Source organism: Alligator mississippiensis, chromosome 12 (assembly GCF_030867095.1).
Source record: "Alligator mississippiensis isolate rAllMis1 chromosome 12, rAllMis1, whole genome shotgun sequence".
NCBI classification, from domain to species: domain Eukaryota; kingdom Metazoa; phylum Chordata; order Crocodylia; family Alligatoridae; genus Alligator; species Alligator mississippiensis.
In genome coordinates, this window is record NC_081835.1 from 57,472,996 (window position 1) to 57,500,623 (window position 27,628).

Genomic DNA, 27,628 nt, shown 5'->3' on the forward strand with positions numbered 1-27,628 from the left:
GGAGATGCTGGTGCCTTTGGGGCTGGGCCTTGCAGCCCAAGCCCTGAGCCCCCCTGGCCCAGCAGGGAAGGGGATCGGTTTCTTCCCCCGGGAGACCAAGCAGGGCCAGCCAGGCAGGTGGGTTCTGCAAGCTGCACAGGGTCCAGGAGGAGAGGAGCTGAGACCCAGCCATCTCGTCTCACCTTGAGGGCACCTGAAATCACAGCCTGCAGCCTCTCTGGGCTTGGGAGGTGCCTGTGCTGGGACTACCATGGCACAGGGGACGGGCAGCTTTGTGCTACCTCTGTGCTTTCTTCCAGTGTTGGGACTGCAGAGCAAGCCAGGCATCTGGCACAGCCTGCACACTGAGATCTGCCATGGCCCTCCTAGTCACTTCTGTCCCAAATGATCCACTCACCTCCCAAAACACTTGGCGGTGCCCCCTGCACCTGGAGGTGCCACAGGGCTGGTCTCCTGACCCTTTCTCCATGTCCAGTGTATGTCCAACATGGGGCTTTCACAGTGCCTTTATGTTATGGCTGCTTTACTCCAGCAAAGTCACTATTAAGGGGCCACAGTGCCCTGGGCTTTGAGCCCATATGATACAGCAGCAGCTTCAGCCAGTAAATCCTAGCGCTGGAACATTTAAAAGTAGATCAGACAAAGCCCTCTGAAAATGTACCCCCACCTCCCCCGAAACAGCTCTTTATTGGCGGGGAGAGGGACTGGACAGGACCAAACTTTCCATCTGTACCCAGCACTGTACCTAGACTCCTGGTGGCCCCGGGTGAACTTTTAGTATTGGCCCCCCTTTGCCAGAGATGATAATAATAATAACAATAAAAATCACCATTTTTGGGCCCACGTTCTGTCCAAGCGCCGGGTGTCAGCCCGGTTCACCCATGCCTGTGTCTGGCCATGTCTGTACCATCTGTGAGCTGGAATCCAGAGGCACTGCCTGCAGCAGAGACCAGATCTCCTGGAAAGCAAGAGGAATGGAATGTGCATTTCCCTCCTTTTTTGCAAATATATATACCTAAATATAAATACACACACACACACACCCTATATATATATATCTAAATAAATATATATGACAAATATATACATACACATATACATACATACACCTAACTCTTACACACACACACACACACACACACACACCCTGTTCCGGTTCACATTGCAGTCTGGGACTTCACAAATTCCCAAATCCATGGCAGGAATCCTATGTGCAAGCCCCAAGCCTGGAGGCCTTAGAGCTCATATGCCCAGAGCCGACTCTAGAGAGGTGCAGGGCCCCCTTAACACTGTGCAGCGCTGCGGTACCTCCGCAAAGGGGACAGGCATCTCCGTGCTTCTTCAGTGGCGCGGGGGCTGAGCCGCCAGCTCCAGGCAGGCCCCACAGGAAGGGCCTCGGTCACTCTGTCCAGCTCTGTGGGGCCCCTCCAAAGCATAGGGCCCAAGGCAGTCGCCCTGTTTCACCATAACCAAGGGACAGCTCTGCATCTGCCCGCTAATCTTGCTTGCCCCTAGCCAAAAGGCCAAAAGAGCAAGCTAGAGGGAAAGCCCAAGAGCAATCTTCCATCATCATAAATTGTGTAGCCAAGATGCTCGCATTTGGAGGTATTTGTAGACTTTTGCAAGTGTCAATCTACCCATGCTGCAAGGGACAGGCCTTCACCCTCTAACTATACCAAGTCATTCAAGGCCGAGAAAGGTATCTCCCTTTCCACACAAGTAAAACTACCTGGGCCCAAACCCACCTCATAGCATCTCCCCTGCTTGATAACCATTATCATTTTTTAATTTATTTTTTTATTATTATTTTTAAGGAAATTTTTTCATGTCCCAGGTCCAATTAGCCAGGTCAGCCAGATCAGTTCTAAATCCTTTGAATCATTCAAGAACCTTATGTGGTTCTACCACCGACAAGTATCCTCCACCCTGAAGTTTTCAGCCTGGGGCTTCAGATACTTCCAAATCTTTCATCAAGCATCCTATGTGCAGGCCCAAGCCTGGGGTTTGGATGACTTGGGGTTTGGATGCCCCTGAGTTTTTGCTTGCCCTCAGCCATATGGCCACAGGAGCAAGCTAAGGGATAACCATCATCATTTTATTCCACTTGCAAGTGTGGCAGAATTTCACCCTCGTCTAGTGCAAGCAGGTGACACAGACAGCCCTCTGGCCTCCCTGCCCCTCAGAGCTGGGTGAGTAGCAAGGGCAGTGAGCCAGGTGTATTTCTCAGCTTCTTGAAAGCTCAAGACAAGTGTAGTGGCTTCTTACTGGCAGGGGAAATACCATAGATCTATGTCCAAGAAGGCAGTTTTCCTAAAGCACGTCACAGGAGAACTGCTCTTCTGGCGTAGTTCAGTACCCACTGAGGTGCAGCGGCTTCACGCCCAATTAGTGGAAATGGGAGGCTCTTTCCTTGCTTGCTCCAAGGGCAAGACGGCTGAGGGCAAGCAAAGCTCAGGGGCATATGAACCCCAAGGCTCTGGGCTTGAGCCTGCAAGTAGGATGCCCACCAAAGGTTTTGGAGACATCTGAAGCTCCAGACGCAGGTGGAGGACATTTGCTGGTAGCAGGGCCACTTATGGTTCTGGACACTTGGATTTGGCATTAGTTTTGGCTAATTTAGCCGTGGCTACAAATTAAAAAAAACAAATTCTGAGAACACACACTGATTCTACCACCTTTGCATGCGTGTCCCTTTCTCCATGACCAGCTGTGCATGCAAAACCGTGCGGCAAACACACCAGGCCCATCCCTGAGCCGTTTCACCACAAAATTATATTTGCTTCTTAACACATTCCTGTTGGGCCAAAGCAACTCATCCAATCAGGGAACAGGACCAACCCCAGCTGACTCTGCTAACCAATCGTGCACCTGGAAAGGATGCTTGTGGCACACCGTTTCCAAAAGATTCCCCGGCTTCAGTATGTTGGGCAAACAGCAATTTTGTAAATGCCATGATCTGCTCTCAGACAATTTTCGAGTGGGGAAAAAAGGGCCAAATCTGTCAGAGAGAGAGCTTTTCATAACAAGCAATTCAGCTACGTCTACCTAGAACCCATTGCCAGGGTTTGGCTGGGACCTGCGAGGAATATGGTGAATTACATTACATTCAAGTATAGCCTAGATTAGCTTAGCATACCTGCCTGCTGATTACTGACCAGTTCGAGAGCACCAGCTACTCTGATAAACCAGGCAGATGCCTTCCATCCTTGCTCAGGACAGCTGCTGTAAAACCTGCCCCGATGCCGTCTTTGTTTTGCCCCTGTGACATCTTAAAGGGTAGAGCAGAAACCAGCCGAGGGAAAACCTTCATAACAACATCAAGCAGAGAATGCGCAGAACCTGGAAGAGGAAATAGAGAAGAGTTGGAAGGGGAGCAGCATTTGTGTTTTTCCACAGGAACTTGGAAACTTTAGCACTGTGGCACAGACCCCCATCACTCGAGCTAAAGAAATAATTCTGCTAACAGATAGCAGTAGAAGGCTGCTATACTCTAGTGGCCCAGCTACTACTGAAGACCACTAAAGTAGAGCAACTTTCTACTGCTATCGGTTAGCAAAATTATTTCTTTAGCTCAAGTGATAGGGGTCTGTGCCACAGTGCTATATAGGGTGCCTATACACATGCTCTAATGTGTTCCAATTAGAACGCTCTAGTGTTGCTGCAGCATCATGGATGCCTGTACATTGTGGCATCGTCACATGTACACACGACGAAAATTTCCGTGTGTATGGCTTAATGGAGTCACACACTACACATACACGAGTTTTGTGAGTTTTAAATGTTTTCTTTGTTGTAAACTAAACCACATCCCAATGTACTTTAGTTTGCAACGCTGCAACTTGGAACACTGCAGCCGTTAGTTAGCTTGCCCCACAGCTGTGGGAGAGGCAGGCAGGCCCCGCAGAAAAAAGGGATCAGGCCCCTCACCACGTCTGCCTTCAGCAGGTAACTGTGGCCACCAGGACATAACGTATATACTGTAACAGAAAAATAAAACACACTGTTTAAATTAAAAACTCGCCATTTCAATTTAGGGGGCATAGAATGCAACCCTAAGGACTAAAACCCTATCACATGTACAAGCATCCCATGTGTATAAGCCCCTGTGGGTTTAAAAATGGCTGCTGGGGCGCTTTAACTAAAACTGAGCTAATGAGCTTTAATTCAATCATCCTGAGGGCATTTTTAAATGCACGGGGGCTTAATACATGTAAGACTATGGCATTTTAATTCAAGCAGCTTTCTGGGAACCGCTCCAATTAAAACAACCCCCCCTGAGCATGTGTATGGGCACCCATAGTGTCAAATGTGGAAAAAGCACTTCTCTTCTCAATGAAGTGAATGTCCTTGTATGCTCCACTCCCTTCTCCTGACCTAAATGTGTAGGGCTAGAAAGAATTTAGGAAAGGGTTGTATGGATTGTTCAGAGAGCACTAGATCCCAGGTCCACCTAAAACACATCCTGGGCACCTCCATGGACTGTGGGATCAGGAACTCAATGAGTTTATCTATCACCACAGATATCTTAATATCCAACTTCTGTTATGAGAATGGAGCTTTCTGAATGTCCCGAAGCCCATACACTTATCCAAAGGACCAGAGCAAGTTCTATAACCTGGAAACATGAAATGAAAACATAATGAATGAAGAACTAAGGGGAAGGGAACACAGCTCAACACAGCACATGGTCAGCCCACGACCCTCGAGCCTCGCTGCTGCAGGGAGTCATAGAGGCAAATACCACAGCAGGGTTCGCCAGAGATCTATTCTTCATAAGAGATTCACTCCTTCCCTGCTAATAGGTCCTCCCAAAATCTGGTGCAAGGAATTAACAAGCTGAAGTTGCTCCCTTTCCTGGCTAAATTAAAGGTCTCTGGGTCAGCAAGTATGGGCTCTCTGCTCACTGGCTTATATCCTTGGATTTCACCTCATTGTGCCTCAGTTTTCCCATCTTAACTACGGGGTAGAAATTGTCGTCTCCGAGATGAGTCGTGAGTGTGAGATTATAATGGTCTGCCAAGCACCTTGGGAGAGATGGGTGGAAGAAGGAACAGGAAAGTAAGAATTACTTGCTGTTAATCAGCATGTTGTTAGCAACTCCCTGGTTTGGTGCATGTCAATGAAGCGTGGAAGTTGATTCCTTTTCTTGCGCTGTTTTATAGCTTATAAAAGTGGCCTGCATGGGACTGAGAAGGCTGACGATGGGGATTTAGCCATGTCTGAGCTGTGCTCAGAGCAGCTTCCAGAATAACTGTAGCGCTGCATGCCCGCTGGCCTTAGGAACGGTGCCAAGTGTCAGCACAAAAACCCTGTCCTTCATCTCCCATCTCACAGCCAAGAACTCATCAGACATGTCTTGTAGAGCAAAGAGGACTGAGTCCAAACTGAGCTGGTGGCCCCTGGCAGAGGTGAAGGCATGGACTCCTCACTTGTCCCACCTGCCACCTGGATGACTCGCACTCATTTAGCCAAGGGCGAGGCCAGATAATTGGGTTTCTCAGCCCTTAAAGGGGTCATGTATTAAACCCACTCCTTGAGGGCCCTACGAGGAACCTCTCAAGTGCCCAGCCCCTGAAGGCTTGGTTGTGCGACTGACCCTCCAGCAGCAGCTCTGGGTCTCCTTTTTCCAGGGAGCCTTTCTCTCTACTGCAGCAATCTGTTGCCATCTAGTGTCAGCAGAGCACAGCTGCTCACACTCAAGAGGCACCGAGGTTTTGCCCTAGCCAAGTCCACGGACTGGATTACTTGTCTACAGGTCGTTCCTGAGGACAGAGGCACCTGCTGAAGTGGTTTGGGGGGGATGGATGAGCTCAGCCACGCTGCGCCAGGAAGCTCTTCTAGCCTGCAGCCTTTCCAACGCTGCATGGAGCTAGAGGGATCTCACTGTGTCATCATCTCATCCCAAAGCAGCCCACAGACACAGCCAAGAGCCCTCGACATAGGAGCAATTAAATCAGCTTTAAATTTGAGCAGCTTCAGAGATGCGAAGGACACAGTCCTTCTGATCCACTCACTCTGGGATCCGGGCACTAGTTGTCCTATTGTTCCTGGTGGAAACCACTTTCTAGCATATTCCCTGTCCTGAGGTTCAGTGGACAATACACTGAATATGAGCCAACAGTGTGCCCTTGTTATGAAGAAGGTTAATGGCATACTGGGCTGCATTAGTAAGAGTGTTGCCTGCAGATCGAGGGAAATGATTCTTCCCCTCCAGGTTTGGGCCCCCACTACAGAAAGGATGTGGATAAATTGGAGAGAGTCCAGCAGAAGGCAGTGAAAATGGTGAGGTGGCTGGGGGACATGACTTAGGAGGAAAGGCTGAGGGAACTGGGCTTATTTAGCCTGGAGAAAAGAAGACTGAGGGAGGACTGAATAGCAGACTTCAACTCCCTGAACAGGGGTTCAAAAGAGGATGGAGCTGAACCCTCCTCCACTGGCCCGTTCACCTGCTGGGCACATGGGATGTGGAAGTGCAGCACAAACACACGCTCTCCCCTCTCCTGTAAGGAAGACCTGCTACCCTGGTGAATCCCAGAAATAGAAGTACCTGGATAGAGAAAACAGCCAGGCAGCTGGTGGGTGGGAGACATGTACCTGCCAACAACCATCCCTATCATCACAGACCATGCCTAAATACTGACTCTGTCTCCTAACTCAGTATATGTGACAGATTAAATCATTTTATCACTTTGAGGTGGGGGATTTCTTACTCGGGAGAACGTGTTAGCCGATATGTTATAACTATTTCATGAGTCCACGCCCATCCTGCAATAAGAGAAGCTAAACTGCAATCACTTTCCCTGAAAAAAATGGGTAGTCACTTCCCCTTAATAAAATTGGTAGTAAATTATCACAGTTTGGCTTCAGATTACATTTAGACAAAGCAGACAAATGAACCAGTTACAATGGATTCAAGTAAACCAAGGTTTAAAGCAGATTGTTTCATTTCTCCTCACCCTGATATACATACTTACCACACCTGTATCGCCAGAACATCTAAGTACCTCCTGACATGCTTCAGATGGGGAAGTGCTGCTGTCCTGTTGTTAAGAGGAGGACTCAAACCCTTAAGAAATGAAAGGCTCTCTCAAAATCACACAAGAAAGCTGAAGGCTCCAATCCACTGACATCTTGTTTACAGCCTGTAACACAAAACCTGCCTCCGTCTTTATACAGCATCCCAGCTGGCAGCTTTCCAGTGCCAACCAGTTTAGGATCTGAGAAGGTGGTACAGTAGAAGAGTATGATGCTTTGCAAATGCTACACTTCCAGCTACAAAAAGAGCACTGGCTTTACAGTTTGCAAAGTTATAGGAGGAATGTCCATCATTCCTTCACCTTAAAGTGAATCCATCTGCTTGGACATGGAGCACAGGTAGGGTTACAGAGATCACAGGCTGATAGTTTAGTTAGCATTAGCTAAATCTTTAGCAAAAAGATTGCCCTTTGCTATGGTCTACCAGCAGGTGTCACTACCGTCTGCACGATTATCTAAAAAAGATTGCAGGAAGATGGGAAAGGGCAGAAGCAGGAAGGAAAGAAGACACTGTGGCTCCCCAGGGCCACACTCCCATTCCAGATCTGAGAACAGCCATTCATGATGGACTGGGAAGGGTGACAGCTGACACCTTGCCTGACATTAGTGTAAATGCCACTGGCAACAGCTTCAGCAGACACAGCCAGAGGGAAGCCCCTAGGCCTGCATGTCCCCTTCCTGTCTGATATGAGCTGTAACCAACCCTTGGAGGTATCACTTCAGAAATCCCAGCCCTCTCTCTGCCTACCGCCGGGTTGCTAAGGGGTTGCTAATAACTGGCAACCCAACCCCACCTTGCAGCTTAGAACTCCAATAGCTTTACAAAGAAGGGTGGGTCATGATCCCGGTTTGGCAGATGGAAACCGGGACACAAATAAGTGAAGTGGTTCATCAAGGGTCGCACAGCAATGGGCAGAGCTTGGGAAAACAACCTGGAAATCCCTCGGCTGCATCCCGTCCAGCAAACCCAGCATCTGCAGTGTCATAATGTCAGCATCCACATCATAAACATTCAGGATTTGTTGTAACTAAATATCCAGAGGGTGGAACTTGACCGTGTGCACACGCGCATGTGCATGCACACACGCACGCACACACACATCTCTACTGCGCATGTCTTCACTGTTACAGCTTAAAAATCAGTCAAATCTGGGCAGATTTTCCTGGAGACAGAAAATTTCAACTCCCTCCTTCAAAGTATTAGGTTGTGAAATTGCTTGATTAAAAGTTGCCAGGGATGTTTAAACGGATAAAACAATGTATTATTCCCTGAATTTGTCAGGCAATAATAATGGTTTTGCCTGAAATTTTCCTTTCAACTGGAAGCAGACATCTGACCTGGAAAATTTCCGCCCAAACAGATAAAATTTAGTGATAAGCTACTGAAAGTCAGGTGTTACAGGGAGAAGTATAAGGCAGCCCTAATGCCAGGCAATGCTACAAGCCCTGGCTAGGAATCCCCACTGCTGTTCCCTCCAAGGGTAAGTCACCTACATGTACTTTCAACCAGAACCCATAGATGGTGCCAGTGCCCCAGACTTAGCCGGGGAGCCAGCCTGGATGCAAGCCAGAGTTATCACATCAGGGACATCTTCAGGTAGAACAGCCAGTCAGATGACCCAGCCCAGGTTTCCACCGCAAGTGGGAGTCTTTCTATGCTTCCCAGCTGCACACCCAAGCAAAGCAGAAGGGTTCTGCTGAAAGGCACTTGAGCTTTCCCGCTTGCACCTGGAGACTCCAGTTCCTTGCTCTCACACTGATACCCAGAGCCCCACTGCTCCTCTCCCTGCCCTGGGCTTCCTTCCTTTCCCTTCACTGTTCTTCTCACTCTACATCCTGAAACCAATTTCCCATCTCCTTCCTCCCTCAGGAAGGACAGAGTTTCTTCTTTGGCAATCCCTCGCATTCAAGGATGATCGTCTTCCACAATTGCCGTATCTGTAGGTCAAGAGATGGCTGACAAGGTTGATCTGGCCTTCATCTCACCGCAGACCTCCTCCTCACACCAGCCCAGGCCCAGAAAACTTGTCACTTGCACTCAGCAGCGTGACACTGGCAGAAATGGGCACCTGTGATCTACTCTAGTAGCTTAGACAGATCTGAAAGCCAGGCCTTAATACTGAATCCTCTTTGGCTGTCACTTGGACATTTTCTCTGTTTTAAAATTCTCCCTTTGCTAAAAACATGAGAAGTACAGAGTTCATGTTTTGGGGTGGGGGCAGGGGTAGGAAAGGGCTGCACAATTTATTTCTTTTAAATTTTTGCCAACATTTTTCACAAGAGAACGTAGTCCTTCCCAAGCAGTGCTAGTCTGCAGCCCTATCAGCCAGCTCCCACCCAGGCTAAGGAACCAGAATCCAGTACTTGAGCTGAGTGTCCTCTTCTAGGCTAACAAGAATGCCACCTTCCTATGCAGGCTCACAAGCAATTCAGCTGGTTGATACAGGAACAGTATCAGCAGGTACCAAGGGAGCAGTACCCAGGCCCCTGGCTAGTCAGAGAGCTGACCTGTAAATGGAGCTATACACATAGTAGAAAAAAATTGTCATCTTTCAAAGTAGTTTGAAAACTCCCCCCTTCCATACACCTTATATCTCCCTGTTACCAAGAATGGGTGTAACTAGAGCTGGCCATACTCTCTGCCACCTGTTCTCAGTCACCACCACTGAGCAGGCCAACCAGTGCATTCCTCACCAAATGAATGAGCTGTGGATGCACAAAAGTGCTGCAGATAAAGCACTGGTAGCAGGAGCAAGACTGCAAGAGGTACCATAGTATCTTCCCTATGTAGAACTACTAGAGGCAACCCATCAGGGCAGGCAGCACACTTGTTAATATTCCACCCATGCCTTTCCAGATGCTGCATTAACGCACCCTAATCCTAGCCAAAATTGCCCCTGTAATTCTATCCCTATGATCCCCCAGAGCTCTGCCCTAACCCCTCACTCTTGACCTGCAATAATCCTGCTGTTCCAGCCCTGAACTCTCCCCCACAGATGCTGCTGATCATGCCAAATTGTGCATTGGTGCCATCACTACATACACTGGTAGTAGCAGCTGTGTGTTTGAACACAGACACCTATAATACAGCCATTCCTGTTTCCCACACCACTCATATGCCCAATGTAGACAGCTATATAACACACCTCTTCCATGGACAGGCATATCACAACTAGGTGCGTCATAAGCCTCTCCTGTACACACACACACACGTGCTTATTCATCCTGCCCATCATCCCCAAACCTACCGGCAAATACACTTATGAATGTAATATGTACACCCAGTTCACCCAGAAATATCTCACACTTAGGCATATCCAGACCAGCCATGTACATGCCTTGCTCTAAACAGATCCCAGGGCTCAGCAAACTTTATATGTACCACCCACACCTTCCTGCCTTGGGCATGTAATGCACTGTCCACAATGCACATTGCCACTGGAGCACTCAGTTCATTTCAATCCAGACAGGAAATGTAAGTGTTCTGCATCGCTCCCTGTCTGTTCCTCTTGATGACTCTTCATTTAATTTGGTCCAATCCACACCCTCTACAGCAAATCCATCCATTCTCAGAGTTAGCTGATGAGAACTGAGTTCAGCTGCCCAATTAGAAGGGAACAGAGTTTTACAGAATTCAGCTTCTTTCACCCCAAAGTACCCTAGCATTTGTTACAGAGCAATAGAGCACTGTGAGACCAGGAGTGGACACAGCTAAGACTCACTGTCATGTGAATCTCCCTGTTTAATACCATTACTCTTTATCATAAATGTAAGGCAGGAAAGGGCTTGCAGTGGCCACCCCTCGAGCTTGCTGATGGTCTTCCATACAGAGTTGCAACATGGTCATCCATGCAGGCACTGCCCTACCAAAGTCTCTCAGTCTTGCATCCCGTCCTTAGCCACTCTGCCAACAAAGTCAATATTATGCAACATTTACACAGGCCTGGAGGTCTATTCTGCTCCTTACAAACATGGACTCAGATAAGCCGGCTGGCAAGAAAAGCTGACAGCAGAATGTTGCTGAGAATGGGGAAGTGTTGTGCAAGGAGGAAAGAAACTAGGAAATAGGCTGAGATCTACCAAACCCATGCCTTCAAATTCTAACAGTCAGTTACAAATAACCTTGGGCAGACCTGAATCTGTGATGTACAGCACTCTGCATCTGCTCATCCTCACTGCAACATATCTACAGCTTTGTTACATACTCTTGGTGAGGAAGACATTTCAATCAAGTATATGGGAGAGGCACAAAACTGGACTACTGGAAAGGGAAATTCAGCTCACCCATACTATACCTATCCACGTGGTGATCTGTAATGCAGGAAAAGCACTGGATGTAGATTCCAACAGTATCCCAGACACAGGATGATCCTTACCAGACACTAACGTGAAGCCTCAGAGGTGGAGATGGATCAGGCAGTAAAGAAACTCTTTGCTGTTGGATGCTATTCCAAGTCGCACTCTGGCACACACACCTTCTTTACCATCCAGGATGGAAGTTGGTGGTATGGACAGAGAGGAGGGTCACAGAGGCATCTTGTTGTTTTCCTTGCACAAAGCCTTCTCTCTCCAGGGAAACTGTGCAGAGAAGGTAGCCGGCATGCTCTTCAGTGAATATTTCTGACTGTTCCTGAGAAACTTGTGCCCATCCCAGCTGTTTTCTTCCAAATCCAGCTGTTTTATAGATTAGAAGGCTAAGGCCAACTGTGCTCCTCAGAACTGTTTTTGTTCCAATTTTCTGCTAAATCTATTCCTTTTTGCTGGGAGTTGCTACCTTTTGCATCTGTTTTGTTCTTCAATAAGCGAGTCTCCTGGGCATTTAAGAATAATGGTGCCATGCTGTAATCTGGATATTTTAAGTGCATTCCCCCCCCCCCCAAAGGAGGACTTGGCAAGATGGAGTGGTCCCCAGTTACAAGCACAAGCATTTGAATCCTAAGAGTGCTGAGAACTGGTGATTTCCTCCCGCCAACTCTGGAGAGGAAGTTAGACCTGCATACGTGATACTAATGAACAGGAACTACAGACCTACCCTGTGTTACAGGACAGTACATGGCAGTCTGTTTGGCAGGGGAGAGGAGGACTAATGTTGTTGGCTGCTGTGATTCATTAGGCAGGTTGTGCTGGTGTGAGTTCATATTGAAAGTCATTTTGGGACAACCACGTTCAGTCTGGACAGATATCCTTGCCACGTCAGATGCAAGCCCTATCTGCGGAGATTGCACTGATGTTCTACTGCAGATGTGTACATGCACGGAAGGCTGTAGCAGAGCATCAGCCAATCCAGAGCAAGCTGAGGGTAATTCTTGAGTGGCTGGAGGCTTTCCTGGCCCACCAACAACTCCTAGATGAAGAGTTACTTAGTGATGCTGGAACAACGAAGAGTCGCCCACGTCATTGCTCCTCAGATACAAGCAGATATGCCACGTTCATCCCTTTAAGTTGAATATGGCCACCACTGGGCTCAGGGTGAAAGCCATCTGGAAAAAAAATGGGCTAGTGGCTTAGGTGCAGGATTCCTGGGGTCTATATCCAGCTACAAGTTGTTGTGTGCTCTCAGACAAGCTGTTTAATAACTCCATTCCTCAATTTCCCCATCTGTCAGATAGTGGTAATCTCACTCCTGGCTCCCAGGGGGATTTGGAGACTTAGTCCATTTTTGACGTGCACTGAGGTCCTCTGTCTGAAGATGCTGTAGCCAGGTAGGACTGGCCTGTAATAGACACACAAGGATGTTACAAAGGTGCCTGATGGAGCAGAGAAGACTAAAGCCAACATGAAAAGACACCTGCTTACAGAAGGAGCAGCTCTGTAAGAGCTATGTGCCAAGTCATATGTGCTACCTCACTGGCCTCTCTTGGCTGGCCATCCAGTTCAGGAGACCAAACTCAAAATGTCCTGGCACAGGCAGTGTGAGTGAGCAGCTCTAAAAGCAGCCATAGACACAGAGCATAAATGGGCTGCCTAGGCAGCTTGAGAGAAAGATACTTGCTCTTTGCCAATAGCTGTCGAGGTAGCAGACACACCGAAGGCATCTGGGCAGCATCGGGGGGGTAGAAAGGTTCAGCTGTCATGCCTCAGCTAAGGCCACAAGAAGAAAGAAAATAGGCTTTGTTGTAGTCATGGGCCCCTGAGCTACAAGGCAGGGGCCTGCTTTCCTTCTACATCTGTAAGGCACCACATGTTCCTGTGGCACCATGAAAACACTAGCGGTGGAAGTGACTACAGCTGGGGCTCTTTTCTCTGTAAGAAGGAAAATCCAGCCCAGGCACTGGAGGCATGGGTGGAGGGTCTGGCATAGGACAGGGGCCCAACTGAAAGTCCTGAGAAAACAAAGGGCAGGACTAGGAAAAGGGCAGTCACTTAGAGAAAAAAAGGATTCAGCTGAACCAGAAACCAGAGACTCAACTTGGAGAAGATAAGGGAGGACACGGAGTGCCCCAGACTGATTCCTAGACCCACACAGTCTGGATAAGCTTTGGTTCAGCCTCTAACCATTTGGACACTTACTTGAGCTGTGTGGCCCAGATCTCAGATCGATAATGGTCAATGCACAGACAACACAGATCAGGAAAGTGTTGCAAAGGGTGCCTCTGAGCTCCCCTGATCCTGGGCCAGTAGTGCACTGGCATATCTTACTGCAGCCTAAAGGCTGCCGATGGCATTAAAAGGCTTGTACAACAGTGAGGAACAAGAAGGCAAAAGATGTCACTGACACCTCCCTTCCCTCATCCCCATCCCCTAGAGCAGTCACAAATGTGAGAAGCAGAAGTTTTAGCCCAAATCACAAACAGGCAGAGGGTCCCCAACCCTACCAAGCAGAAATGGCCTTGACATACCCAAGAGCCCAATTCTACCTCCATGGGATATAAGCAACTACCCTTTACTTCAAGCAGGAGCTGTTTGTGTCCCATGGCTGGACTGTCAAGCACCCCGAGTGCAGAGCCCACAGGGACTTTATTCTTTTCCCAGAGGACATAAAAAACTCCCACTGAAAGACCATGAACTCTGTCTGTGCTCAGCATGGCCTTGGCATGGAGCGGCCATGCTGCTTTTGGTCAACCAATGAGTTACAAAGTAGAATGCAAAAAAGATGGCCCCCTCTTTGAAAAGTGACCCTTCCCAGGGACATAAAAGGATTGTTCCCAAAACAAAGGGATTGTTCCCAATACAAAGAGAGTCATGAGTCTAACCTAAAGAATGGGGAATGCAGGCTGCAAATCAGGAGAAGCTTCCTGGAGAATGAGGTCTGTTCACCTATGAAACTGTCAAGCACAAAATGTGGTGGAGCCCCCCACTGCATACAACAGGCGAATCCTCTGTACATCCTCTACGGGGGACAATCCTGCGCTGTCCGAGGGGATGTGGCCTGGGGGAGGCAGATGATGAGCTCTGATGCCTCTGATTCTATAATTCTCCCAGATCTAGAGAACAAGACCCAAGGTGATGAGCTCCCAAGGACTCTCCATCTCAGGCTTCAGAGACCAACTCCTGACAATGGAGGCTCAGTACTGGCAGGCAGGGATCCTTATGTCTTTTTGGGGAGAAAGAGAGATAGACTTTTTCTTTTCCTTGTAATAAATCTCCCACTTTCCTAAGGATAAAAATCAAGGGACTTTGTTAGCCTGGAACTAAACCCTGAGCATCAGAGGTCTTTGCCCTGGTGAGGTGGGAACTCCCTCTCGGATTCAGTGACCCATACTCTCACAATCCTCCGCACCCCCCTCCTCTCGCTCCCTTCTCTCCCACCCACCAGGACTTTCGGTCAGTTCCAGTCCAAACCCGGGCAGCTGTGACTGAAAACAAAGCTATTTCACACACAATAACCTTCTGTCCATTCCCAGATGCTGACCGCTGCGGTGGACAGCGGCTGGGGCTGGAGCCATTGACGGTCCGTGCCAGGCCCCTGCTGGCAGGAGACAATGTTGGCAGTGATGGAGAGTAGGTATTTCAAAAGGTTTTGTTTTCAGATGACCCGCAGAGCCAGTGTGACCCTTCACCCCCACCCCCACCCACCCATGCTCCACCATCCCAATAGCAACTGGCCACATTCCTGACCTTGGGGGGGAAAAGTTTAAAAACTCTTAGTGAGGAAACAATAACAGTGTCATGGAATTGATTTAGGAGGGACTCTTTCCATCACAAAGGAGAGACAAAAGGGCTCGGAGCTGGGAAAGGGGCTCCGGCTCTCGGCTCTCGGCTCGGGAAAGGAACAGAATTATTGTGTTACAGGAGCCATCTTCTAGGGTAGGGGGCCAGATCCTACCTGTTACACCTCCTATCTGCCTCCCCACCCCACATGCACTCCCTGGCACTGCCAGCATGGGCTACATTTTAATTTAACCCAACCTCCACACTCACTCACCCACCTCTAAGAGATATCAAGTCAGTTTCTTTTCCCTTTTCCACCGCGGGCATCTCTTGTGCAGCTCGTTCTGCAGGGTAGGGAAGAGACTAAGCCGGGCCTGCTGTGCAAAAGCCAGGCAGCTATAGCAGTGGGAGATTTCAGAGACCTGGTCCAGGCTCTGTCCATTTTTACTGCCGTGGGACCTGGAGAAGCAAGGCTCTGGAGATTGCCAGAATCCCTACACCCCAGGCTAGCCTGAGCAGAGAGCACCCAGCAGGTCATTTCAAAGATCCCCTTTTTGGGAGACAGTTGGTAGAAAACTCTCTTAGGATGGAGGATTTTCCCGCATGGGAAAATATGGCTTTTACAAATCCCCTTTGTGTTTTCTTTGGGGTCAAACCATGCAAGAGCAACAGCTCAGCCACTAGTGGACTTGTGAGACCTTGCTTCCCCTAGGCAGGACAGAGATGAGGCCCCTTCTCGCCTTGCTCTGATGGGCACTTAGTAGCCCAGCATGTTTCCCACATTTCCCAGCACCAGGGGAATCTGAGGGAAGTGTTGTGCACAATAAAGCTGTTGAGGGACTTAGTTGTGAATACTTCGCCTCAGAAGTCAACATAAGAGACTTTCTGTGGGGCTGTTGGGGTCTCAGGGCTTCTGTAGCCCAATACCAGTGCACTACAGCCCAAGTTCAGCTTCTCCTCTCAGTGTCACTGTATCTATCCCAGTGGGCAGCCTGGGAGGGCTCGTCCCCTGGGGTCGCTCTCATTTTGGGGAGATTTGAAAAATGGAGAAACAACGTGGAGCCCCAGCAACACAACTGAAGAGAACAGCAGCAGAAAAGAGACTGAAAGGCCCTGTGAAGGTGCTTCAGCACACATTTGAGGGATGAGCCCATTGCCCTGTATCCCAACTTTGCATGGGCACGAAGGACCTGTGCACCACACAACTGCTACAGTGATAATGCAAGGCAGTGAGGAGTGGGGTGAGACGTGTGTACCTTCACCCACTGCAAAGCCTCAGTGCACAGGGGCTCCCTGCGTGCTGCCACGCAGCAAGGATTGGAGGGCACAGATCCATTGAGACCCTTCTCCTCAGCACAAAGAGGGGCTGATGGAGACAAGACTCTCGTGCTAAGGATAGAGCAGTTGTTGGTGGAGCTGCTTCTCTGCTTCTTTGTAGCCTACGGGAAGGAGAAGCATATCTCTGCTCCCACCCCCTAAGAAGCCTCTGGTGCCCAAGCACTCAGACTAGACACTGGAGAAGAATTGGGAGCTTAATTAAACCCCAGCTATATTCTTTTCTTCTACATTTCTCTCAAGAAACAGGGACAGACTGTGGCCAGGACACTGAGAGAGGCCTTCGCTTGTAGGACTCTCCCCACTTTAAACCATGAGGGTTCCTTTGGGTCCCAGGGTCTCCAAGTGCCTAGATCCAGCAGTGAGGAGAAGGCTGCTGGAGCAGAAGGGATGAGCTCCGAGCAGGCAGGCCATGGGGCACAGGGAAACAAGGAGAGGAATGCTCTTCCTCAGAGTGTTTACATGGATGTAAGTCATTGCTGGAAACAGGGAGAGGATCCAAAAGGACAGGGAGTTCCCTGATCTCTGCAGAACTGGCTGTGGGGTGGGAGGGAAGAAAAATGGTGGCCCCTGCCAGACGAGGGAACTGATCTGAGAGGACTTTAGGAGGAAAAGCACAGAGGAGGACACCAAGAGGGAAACAAAGTGTGCAGCAGGAAGTCTGTGGTAAGGACTATGTGATGCTTGGGAGGGTGGTGAGAAACAGCCCTATAGATAGGGCCAAGATATCTCTGTTTCTAATAAGACACTAAAAGCATCTCCTTCTTCCCATCTAATTTTTAACCTCATCTGTCAGGAGTCAGCGCTCCAATGGGAGAAAGAGCTGTATGGCAACAAGAGATGCCTGGAGCCCCAGTGAGCTCCCATTCCCCCTTGACCCTGAAAAGGAGAGACTAGACCCAGCAACTCATACTGACATTTCCATCAGGCTGGTCCACCAGCTCCCCATGGGGAGCATCACGTGGTGCCCATTGTTCAGTCAAGACCGCAACGGGGCGGCTAGGGGTGGATGGAGGGGAAAGCCAGAGCTACTTTGTTTCCATCACCAATTTCCTTGAAATTTCATGAACTCAGGACTAACACCCTGGCCTCCCACTCCGCATTGGCCCCATCAGAGTAAAGTCCATGGACTAGGCCCCACGACACAGGCAAGTGCACCCTTCCCAGCACTGTTCAAATCTCCCCTGGCAAGAGATCCCCATAGTCCTGTAGGCCACCAGAAAACCAACCCGCTGCCTGACTTCGGCATTTGCGAGACCAGCACTGTGCGCAAAGCAGCCCCTGTCCTGACAGTGAAGCAAGGAGGCTTTCCTCTTGGTGCAGGAGCTGGTTGCAGATGGCATTTGCCGTCTGCTTTGAGGCAACAAGGTGCAGTGGCAATTTCGGCTCCCACCTACAGGAAAACGGTGCTTTCCATTTGCTGGAAGTCAACAGCATGTCCTGAAGGTCAGGGGAGAAAATCAGACAAAGGAAGCTTCCAAACCTGTGTCTGGACCAAATACTCACTCCCAGGGGAATCAAGGGGCAGCGGCAGCAGTGGTGCAGGACAGACAGGTTAGTCAATGGGCCCACAACAAGCTTCAGGGAGAATCAGAGCCCTCAAAAGGATACCCCTCAAAACACACAGACACAAATCTGCCTTCAACAGAATAAACAGCTCCACAGATTTCCTCTGATGCACTTCCTTCACTTACAAAACCAACCTTGCAAGAGGCAGGTGCTAAAAGCAGGTGATCTTCTTTCCTGGTGGGACCCCTTGCAGTCATAAAGGACTGACCCCTCTTTCCCCCTATTCTGCTCCTCAGTTGCTGGGTTTTTAAAGGATAAACTGCCACTTGCTTCCTTCTGGGACCAGAGAGAGTCCACACACTGGAGGAGAATGAGTGACTCATCCGTGGGCTCCAATCAAAGGGGCTTTGTGTGATCCTTAACCCTTTGGCATGCTGAGAAGGCATCAGCTCCCAGCACCACCAGCCACACACCAGCACTGGGATTTGGGAAATGGGCCATTATAATTAGCTAGATAAAAGAGAGAGATTGATAGAAGGACAGACAGACACAGAGGTTTTAGCTGAGAGACATATAAATACAGTACACATCATTTCAGCCAAACAGCATTAGGAGTGATATGTAATTAAGTATATTTCACACAGCTGAGAAGTGGTTTACCACTTGAATCCAGAATCCAATGCCCCCTTCTCCTCTACCCCTGACTCCCTCCAAAGACATCCCAGGGTATCCCCTGGGTTTAAGCCCTCTGAGTTACACCAGGGATAAGTTTAGACTTCTGTAACATTTAGAAATCTAGGAGAAAGCGTAAAAAAATGTCCAACTTACGGAGATTTTTCTTTAGAGCTCAGAACCTGTGTCTCCAGCCACGTGGACTGCATTTGAGTGCTGCGGGGTTTTGGGATTGAACTAAAGGATTTTTTTACAGGAGAAATATTTTTCTCCCTTCTCAGGATGGATCGTCAGAGAAAAAAATCTGGAAACAAGTTCACTGACTTTTTTTTCCCTTGTCCTATTTTTTTCCTGGCAGTCTCTGGGAGGAAAGCAACTGGCAAGGTGATTTTTTTGGAAGGGAAGTTGCTTATGAAAGAAGCATTCACTCCTCTAAGAGCCTGGGAAAACGTAGGATTTTATCTGATCTCCAAAAGAGTCAGATCAGAGCTCAGAGGGGAAGGCAAAAAAGGCAGACTAAGAAAGTGAAATGATGCTCTGCTTACTCAACAGATCAGGGATGTTATTCTGATATGAAACCAGGAGACGAATATCAGGTGGAGAGGAGAGTTTCAGCACGTTCTGCCCTGCATGTACTCAGAAATAAAGCCAATGACATCATGTTTTTTTCCAGGATGAAATTTCTTTTGCAGACGACTTCCTCTACAGACTGGAAGTATCGAGGCTCTCAAAACAGAGAGGGACAAAAATCCCTCTGAAGGAGAAGCGCTCTGACCCAGCAGGAAAAGAGAAGGTTTTTTTGCTAAAATATACCGTGGATTGTATTTCTCAAAGCACCGTTTCTGTTATGCAAGCGTGGAAAGAGCGCCTTCTCCAAGCAGCCGCGAGGAAGGAGGAGTAGCTATAAATCAAATATCTGAATCTGCTATTTTGCAGTTTGAAGGAGCAGATCACAGGCTTTAGAGCAAAGCAGCTGAAGTGAAAAGTTCTCTTTAAGAAGAGCACATTTTTCCACCTTGAAAATCTGTGAAGTTTGAATTCAGCCATTCAGTCCCCCACCCCCCACGCCACCGTCCAGCCCCCAACAGCCTGTGAGGTTCTAGAACCTGGTTCACTTCTTTTGACTCGTCCCTGTTAATTTTGTTTAAAAACTTGTCAGGTTGGTACATAAAAGAGGTGGAAAGATCAATCCAATCTTTTCAGCACTGTGGGAAAAAGTATTTCACTAATCCATATTTATTGGTGTAAGAAACTGAAGTGGGGGGGGAAATAGCCCCACTGGTCAGGAGCAAAGGACATGAGGGACAGTTTAAGGCTGCCCTTTTCATAGAGGGGTCACATGTCACCAAAATCTTTTGCTTTGTCTTTGGATTGGTTACATTTTGTTCTCTTTTTTTCAATTGAGGTTGCCAAGCAACTAGCTAAGACCAGCCAAGATATTTTCTTTATTACAAGTGGAGCAGAAAGCAGCAAGGAGGAGAGAGATAAAAAAAAAAGAGAAGAGAAGAAGTTTAGACAATTAACATTTATAGGATCACATAACTTCATTAACTCAGCCCGTATTTTGGAAAGAGAGAATAAAAAAAAAAAAGGAGGGGGGGTGGAGCATTAAGAAATAAAAGAAGTTAAAAGGAGACTTGCAGGATCTGGGCTGTGAGACAATCCAGGTCTCCTTGCTGCAACAATGGGTGCATCCCATTATTTTGCAACCTTCAAGTAAAAGATGACTTTAATTCCTAAAAAGGCGCCTCAGGATCCTAAAGATGGTTTAAAACCATTATAGGGTTCCTGCCACCATTAGCAGGTTGCTGAGTGGTGCTGGTGGTTTTATTTCTGATTTCTAATTTGAAAAATTGTTCTCATTTATATTAAATTTTTTTAAATGCAGCTTGGAAAATTAATTAGAATGAGGAAAAAAGGGGAGTTTTCCATCTTTGAAAAATCAAACTTCTTTTTAAAGGGAGAGAACAAAGTTTTCCTCCTTATAATGCTAGCATCAGGTACTTTTAAAACCATGATGCTGCTGAAAGTGCATGGGAGCTCTCATAGACTGGGAGGGCTTAGAAATCACTTTTGCCTTACTATGATATTCAGAAATGACGAACGATGTCCCACCTTGAGAAACCTTCTAGAAACCAAATTTTCAGGAAACGCTGGGTGCCCATCCTCTGCAAATCACCCCCTCAATGTGATTTAAGTGTGACCCTCATAATCACTGATCACTTCTAAAAAAAAATCACAGCTTCTAATTTTTGCTGATCTCTAGAGCTATCAGTGATAATATCTGTCACCAAAGCAGTCACCTCGCCCTGCACACCCAAACTCCCACTGGTGGCCACAGGAGACTGATCTCTAAGAGGCAGGATCAGGGCTCTTTTGAGACTGGCCCCCAGTACTACTGTGCTGAGCGCTATATGCAATAGCCAGGTTTCTGGCTTGGAAAGAAGTATTGGGAATTCACATATAATATAAATGAAATCCTTGTGGCCTGGAACATTCAGAAGCAGACCAGACAAGAGAATGGGCTGTGTTCTGCGACAAGCAATTCTGACCTGACCATGGGACAGAATTACTTGGTGGGTTATTTCCATCTCTAACTCCTACCAGTCGTGGGCTCCAGGACCATGTCCTGCACTCAGCCATGTGCACATCACTGCTATCTTGACTTTCCTAGCAGTGATTTTATTCGAGGGGCAGTGTGGAGCCCTCTGGCTGGCCTACCCTGTGGTTGGAGTACTACAACATCACTACTGAGTCCGGTTGCTGAGGGGTTCTGCACAAACCGCTTATGTTTCTCTGCTCATTAACTGTTTGCAGCTCTCAGCCGCAGAGGTGCAGCTCCAGACTTTGCCTGTGGACATGAATGGCATAAGGTCCTCGATGTCCTGCAAATACCTGTTGGGGACAATTCTTAAAATTGGACAGCTGTTTGAAAACATAATAAAAAATAGGAGAAAAGCACCAAAATAGTGAACTCTTTACCAGTTTAGCAGAGTCCTTTAAGGTCAACTCTTCCTGCCTTGGACTTTCTGTCTCCTGCTTGACCCTTCTCTTTCATCAGCCTATACAGGGAGTATAAAATAAAAAATATATTATTTTTAATCCACCACCAAAACCCTTACCTCGCTCCTGGCTTTATTAGTGGACATGTGCTATACTCTCCCAGCCTCTACAGACTCAAAATACAAGGGAGAGGAGTTATTGTAGGAGTTAGTGCTGTTGCCACCACCAGTCCATGTTCAATGTGACAGACAAGCAAAAATCCCCATGATGTGAATCGAAAACGCAGCTGACTCCTAAGCGTGCAATTCAGCCTTGAAGGAAAAGGCCAGCAACCACTCAAAAACAAAAGGGGGTGGAGGGGAGACTGGAAAACGTGTAGGTAGATCTTGAAAAGAAAAGCCAGCCTTTAAGCCAGCTTGCAATGGTGCTACTGCTCTGCAGAACCGCAGGGGTGATTTGGTCACTGCAATGTGTCCATTTTCAAGTCGTGGGCGAGTTAGTGCTTGCATGAAGTTTGCCCAGCACCTGTGTTATAGACGTGTGCGTTTCGTTTGATCAGAGGAAGGAGAGCGGAGGTTTGGAAAGGAAAGGGGGGGAATCAAACCCCAGCTGCAGAAAGTTGCGGGAGCAGCAGCGAGGCGGCGGGGAGGCTCTGCCCACAACTTTGGGGCTGCAGAGGAGGCAGGGAGCGGGGCAGCCCGGCACAGCCCTGCAGCTTCGGGCCTCCAAGGTCAGTCGATTCCTTCGCCTCTGCCTGTTTGCTCCGCTCAGTTATGTATTTATTGGCTGGGATCTCCGCGCGCCCTCCCTTGAATCCCTTTTGGCAGCTTCCTCGGAGCAGCAAACGATGCCCTGTTCTCTTTAAAGGCAGCTATTGCAGCTGCTATGCTTAAAAGTCAATAATATTCATTAGCTAGAAACAATGAGCATTATTTATCTGTTTTCATTACAACAATCCATTTAGGGTGGAGGACGGTGAGAGGCGGCGGGGATCGGTTTAACGCTTTCGCTGCAGCCGGGGGCAGCGGCGAGCGGAGCGAACGCAGGAGCCCGAAGGCAGAGGGATGCCCCAGGCGTGTGTGCGGGGGGGAGGGCTGCCTCCAAGTCCTTCAGATCCAGTGCCTTGAAATCTCCCCCACCACCACCTACAACGGTTCCTTTCGGAACAGGTGATTTCCCAGCAGCTCCTGATGTCCCACCCTGCCTCGCAACCAAGGCTTCCCCACCTCCCCTGCCATCTGCAGCCTGTACAAAGAGCTAAACAGCAGCAAATTGCTCCAAACGCAACATTGCTCTCCGGTCTGAAGACCTACAAATCTCTCCCCGGGCTATTAGCATTAGTCCTAGAGCGAGTAGTGAGGAAGAGAGGGGAAGGAGGTGTGTATTCAGATAAATACATTAAAAAAAAAAAAAGGCTGAGTTGGAGAATGTGATCGGACTTTAAAGCATCTGCAACCACAAAAATCAATCAGAGCCACAAGGATGCAACCCCCCCACCCCCGGCTTCACGGAGGAAGAAAGAGGGGGCAGGATTTGCAAAGCGAACCCAAAATACCAGCAGCGCCGATCTCTGCGTGGAGGAGATGCACCGGGGGGGAGCCGAGTCCCTGGCTTTTTAAACCTTAATAAAAAAAAAAAGATCTCCCTCCTCAGCCGCTGCTGTTAACTCTTTGCCCTACGAGGAGCTAGAAAGGGGAAGCCGGAGGTGCAAGCAGGCCGTGCAAAGCCCGCACACACGCGCGCAGCCCGGGCACCCAATGCACTGGCTGGTGCGGGCGGAGAGCGTGGCCTTCCTCGCTCCCACATTGCGGGCGCTGTGTCTTTAAGAGATGGCTGGCTCCAGGTTGCAGCTGCTGTTTCTGTGCTATGGAGACAGTGGAGATTCATTACTCCTAAAACACAATGGGCATTTATCACCCTGTGGTGTTATTCAAATTCAGTACCAATTGAAGGCCATCCCCATTCTTTTCTAGCCTCCTCTGCAACACATTTATTGTTGTGGGGTTCAACTAAAAACCCTTCAAGACCCAACCGCAGCCTCCAGAGCCTCCTGAAATTTGCTCATCTCTTCCAGCCCTTTCCAGGAGGACAATCTTCACCGCTGGCACCAGCAGAGATGGAGCCAGGAGCCTTGGCGAATTTTGGAAGCCCTTGGGTGGGAAGGATACAACATGGAGAAAGAGGGGGAAAAGAAAGAAACGCAGCCGCTGGACAGGAGCAGCAGGAAAGGAGACTTAAAAAACGGGAAAAGCTTAAATCTCTCTCTCTCTCCCCCACCAAAAAAGTCACTTGGGGGATGTTTGAGCTGCTGCAGGCGCAGGTATTGGAAAGCACGGGGTGTGATTGTGCATGGCTCTCCTGCATGGCTTGGGCAAACGGGGTAACAGGTGCAGAGCAGACAGCGGTGACTTGGGGTTCAGCACATGCTCGGGATGCGCTGTTTTCTTGGGGGAAATTCCTGGGGCATTTGGGCTGGGATGGATTTTAGCCAGTGCGTAGGATCTGTGCATATGTGACTGTATGTCCGCGTCTGGACGTGTGTGTAACACATGTGTGTGCATGCACAGACTTTCTATAGAGCTAGCTACAAGTATGCGTAGCTGAAGGCGTATGGAATTGTATATCACTGAGACGGCTCAGCCTTTTTCCGTATAAATGTAGGTAGATTTAAGCATGTACGTGTGTATTTTACACACGCACAGACATACCGGTAATAAACACTTTCCTTCTGGAAAACGACCGAAACACTGTATATACATTCCATATCTGTATGGAAAATTACTGAAGCACTCTGGAATTCCGTATCTCTAGATGCCTGGATAGATCCTATTCTAAATCTAGGGTGATGTGGTATTATAGATACTAGCGTTTCAACAGTACCGAAATAGAGAATGTCTTCATTCCATAGAGGGATCTTTATAATCTCTGCCTATTGTTGACTTGAATTGTATACATATGTCATTTTTCACTAGTTCCTCCCTATAGATAGCCGGCTACATATTCGATTATATAATCTATCGATATAGGCAGCAAGCAGTGAAACGTTATATGCATACGTGTGTATCTATCTATCTATCTATCTATCTATCTATCTATCTATCTATCTATCTATCATGTGTATGCCTATGTGAATATGTGTATGTATATGTGTGTATCTATCTATATCTATTTATCTAGATAGATTTATATAGATATATAGATGTCTCTCTATATAAATCTATCTCTATATATAGCTATATAGATATGATATTGATAGACACACACACACATATACAACATCTAACTCTCTCCATATGGGGGGAAGATACTGACCCATCACGTAGCTACATCGTCAATTTCAAACTGGAAACTGACCGCCGATCATTTAAACGCTGAAAAATGAAGCCGGGTTCTCTCTCCGCAGAGGAGCTGTGGCTGGTCTTTCCGAACAAGCAAACCTTACGTTATTTTTAGGGGAAGAAGACGTCTATTCGATGGGGTTGTAAACGTGGGGGGTTAGGAGAGGCGATCCGATGCGTTATTTTCCAGGAGGAAAAATGTTCTCAAGTTAGTGAAGAAGCTGCATTCGGTGGGGAAAGCGGCGCTGGCAGGAAGACTTGTGTATTTTTCCCCCACTTGTATGTGCGTATTTTAATTCAGAGACTGTAAAACACAAGCAGTTCAGAGCGCGTTTCGTTGGAAATCATCATTATTATTTTTATCCCTAAAATGGGGGTGGGGGGGGATTGGATTCATGCTTTGCAACGATGGAGCGAGGAGGAAAGGACCGCGGGAGCGCTCAGGTTGCCGGTTGTGCGTGGAGCCAACAGAGCGACCATGTTCAAACTTGCCATCAAAGCCTGCGATTGGCATTTCTCCCCCTCGCTCGGTTTTGGGGGCTCGGGAGACGATTTTTAAATCAAACTCAGACCACCAGGAACAGTCGAAATGTGCACCCATCGACCTTTTCTTTTTTTTTTTTTTTCCTTTTTTAAAAATGTATATGTTTAAAGCTGCCCCCCGGCCATGCTCCACACGGAATCGAGTTCCGAAAAGATTCAGTCGTTGGGGGATGATGGTTGTTGTAAAATTAAAGGCGACCTCTCCGTGAGATGGAGCGGACCAGAGGTTAGCAGCGCTGCAGCCCGGAGCAGGACCTTGCGGCGGGGGAGCGGCGGCCCCGCCGCGCCGGCTTTGGGGAAGCCGCAGAGGCGCCGGGCTGAGCGCGGAGCCGCGGACGGGGCTAGCCAGAGAGCTCCGGCGTGCGGGGCTGGGGCTGCCCGGGCCGGGGACGTCCGCGTTTGTCTTCTAGGAACCAGCCCGGCTCTGCCTGCGAGCCCGGCCCGCGGGAGTCTCCGCTCCTGATTGTCCAAACGCAATTCTTGTGCCGTGGAAACGTACAAACCAAGAATTGTGTCTGGACATCTGTGGCGGGGAGTCCGACCTCGTCACCGGGCCCGGGGAGTTGATTGGAGGCCAAAGAACCGACCCGAGCACGGCCAGGGACCGAGACGCGGCTCCGCAGCTGTCGCTGCTCTGGAGGCGCCGCTGCAGCGGCTGCTCGGGGCAACCTGGAGGTGGCCGATGTTGCGCCGGGGCACGCGGCGGGGAGCGGCCCGGCCGCTTGAATAAAGATTTGCGCTTCCCCGTGCCCGGCTTTGCTTCTTGCCCGGCCTCGGGTCCAAGCGGCGGAGGAGGGCGGGGGGGGACGGCACCCCGGAGCCCAGCCCGGGCAGGGCGGCAGGAGGGAGGCGCAGCCCGGAGCCGCGGTCCCACGTGCATGGAGCTGCGGGGGAGGTACCTCCAGGCCCCGCATGCCGGAGCCAGGAGTCCGCGAGGAGAGAGCCGCTGGGCCCGGAGCGGGCGCCTGCTGCAGGAGGGGAGGGGACGGGGGTCGGCGGGACCCCCCGAGCATCTTTCCTGGGGATTTCGAGGCCAAGCCCCGCGCCCAGGCCCCTGCTCCTCCAGCGCACCGCGGAGGACGCAGAGCCCCGCGGCAGGGAAACCCCTCTCTGCGGCCGGGTCCTCGCGGGGGCGGCGCCACGTGCTCCGGCTACTCCCCCCGCAGGCCTGCGTGGCGGGGGTGCCCGGCTGGCAGCAAAGCAGAGGCCGGATCGGGCCCTCCTGGAAGCTCCGCAGCCCCCACCCCCCGCCATCGTGGGGCCGCCCCACTCGAGGCTGCAGCAGGGCCCGGATCCCAAAGGCTGCGAGGGGAGACTCCCTGCGCTGAAGCCGAGATCAGGGACAGGCTCAAGTGGAGGTGGCCGGGCCCGCCTGTGGGGGACAACAGAGCAGCACGGGGACCTGACTCCCAAGCTAAGTGCAGGAGCTGCTGCTGCCCTGGCAGGGAAGGATGCGACCCAGGCTAGGCCCGTGCTTGGCAGCGCCTGGGGGACTGATGCTTGTGTGAGTAGGGCCAGAGCTCCCCAGGCCCTTTTGTTACCTGGGCAAAGGAGAGAGCAGCCCTGATCTAACGGCCCTCTGAATGTGGGGAGCTTCTGGGCAGCCTCCCAGGGAAGCAGGACTAGAGCATGCCCAGAGCAGGGAAAAAGGCAAAGAACAGGAATGGAGCAAGGGCCTCTAGAAGGCAGAGCAGCAGCTGTTAGCAGGCCAAGATGCCCCTAGGACAGTGAGTGGGTCTGAAATATTCCTCAGCCCCCAGGCAGTAGTACCCTGCTTCCAGTGCTGTGCTGTGCCAAGTCTCCAGGTGTCCTTAACCCCTGCTCTACAGCCCTAGTCTCTCCTTCCAGCTGAAGTGGAGGGAGAGGAGAAATCAGGGAGCAAGAGCAGAGGGTTCCCTGGATCTGAAACCATCCTTCCCATTACAAGTCAGCATCCCCCATTAAACCACAAGCAGGAGGTTTTATGAGAGAGGCACAAGGAAAAGAAAACCAACTGTGCTGGAGCTACCAAGGAAACACAGGAGGGGTAGGGGGAGGGAAATGTTACCAGACTGGAGCAAAATTGAACCAAGAGTCTATGTAGGACAAAGCTGGAGGCAAAG

General features: G+C 49.4%; 1 long non-coding RNA gene across 1 annotated transcript; it reads right to left on the reverse strand.

Annotated features, from left to right (window-relative positions):
- Positions 1-396: 396 nt before the first annotated feature.
- On the reverse strand, positions 397-23,471 carry LOC109280254 (uncharacterized). The gene is made up of 5 exons (XR_009455913.1): positions 23,201-23,471; positions 21,625-21,704; positions 3,137-3,339; positions 830-958; positions 397-615 (listed from the first exon to the last, which is right to left on the reverse strand). It is a non-coding gene; the product is annotated as an uncharacterized LOC109280254 (long non-coding RNA).
- Positions 23,472-27,628: the final 4,157 nt, after the last annotated feature.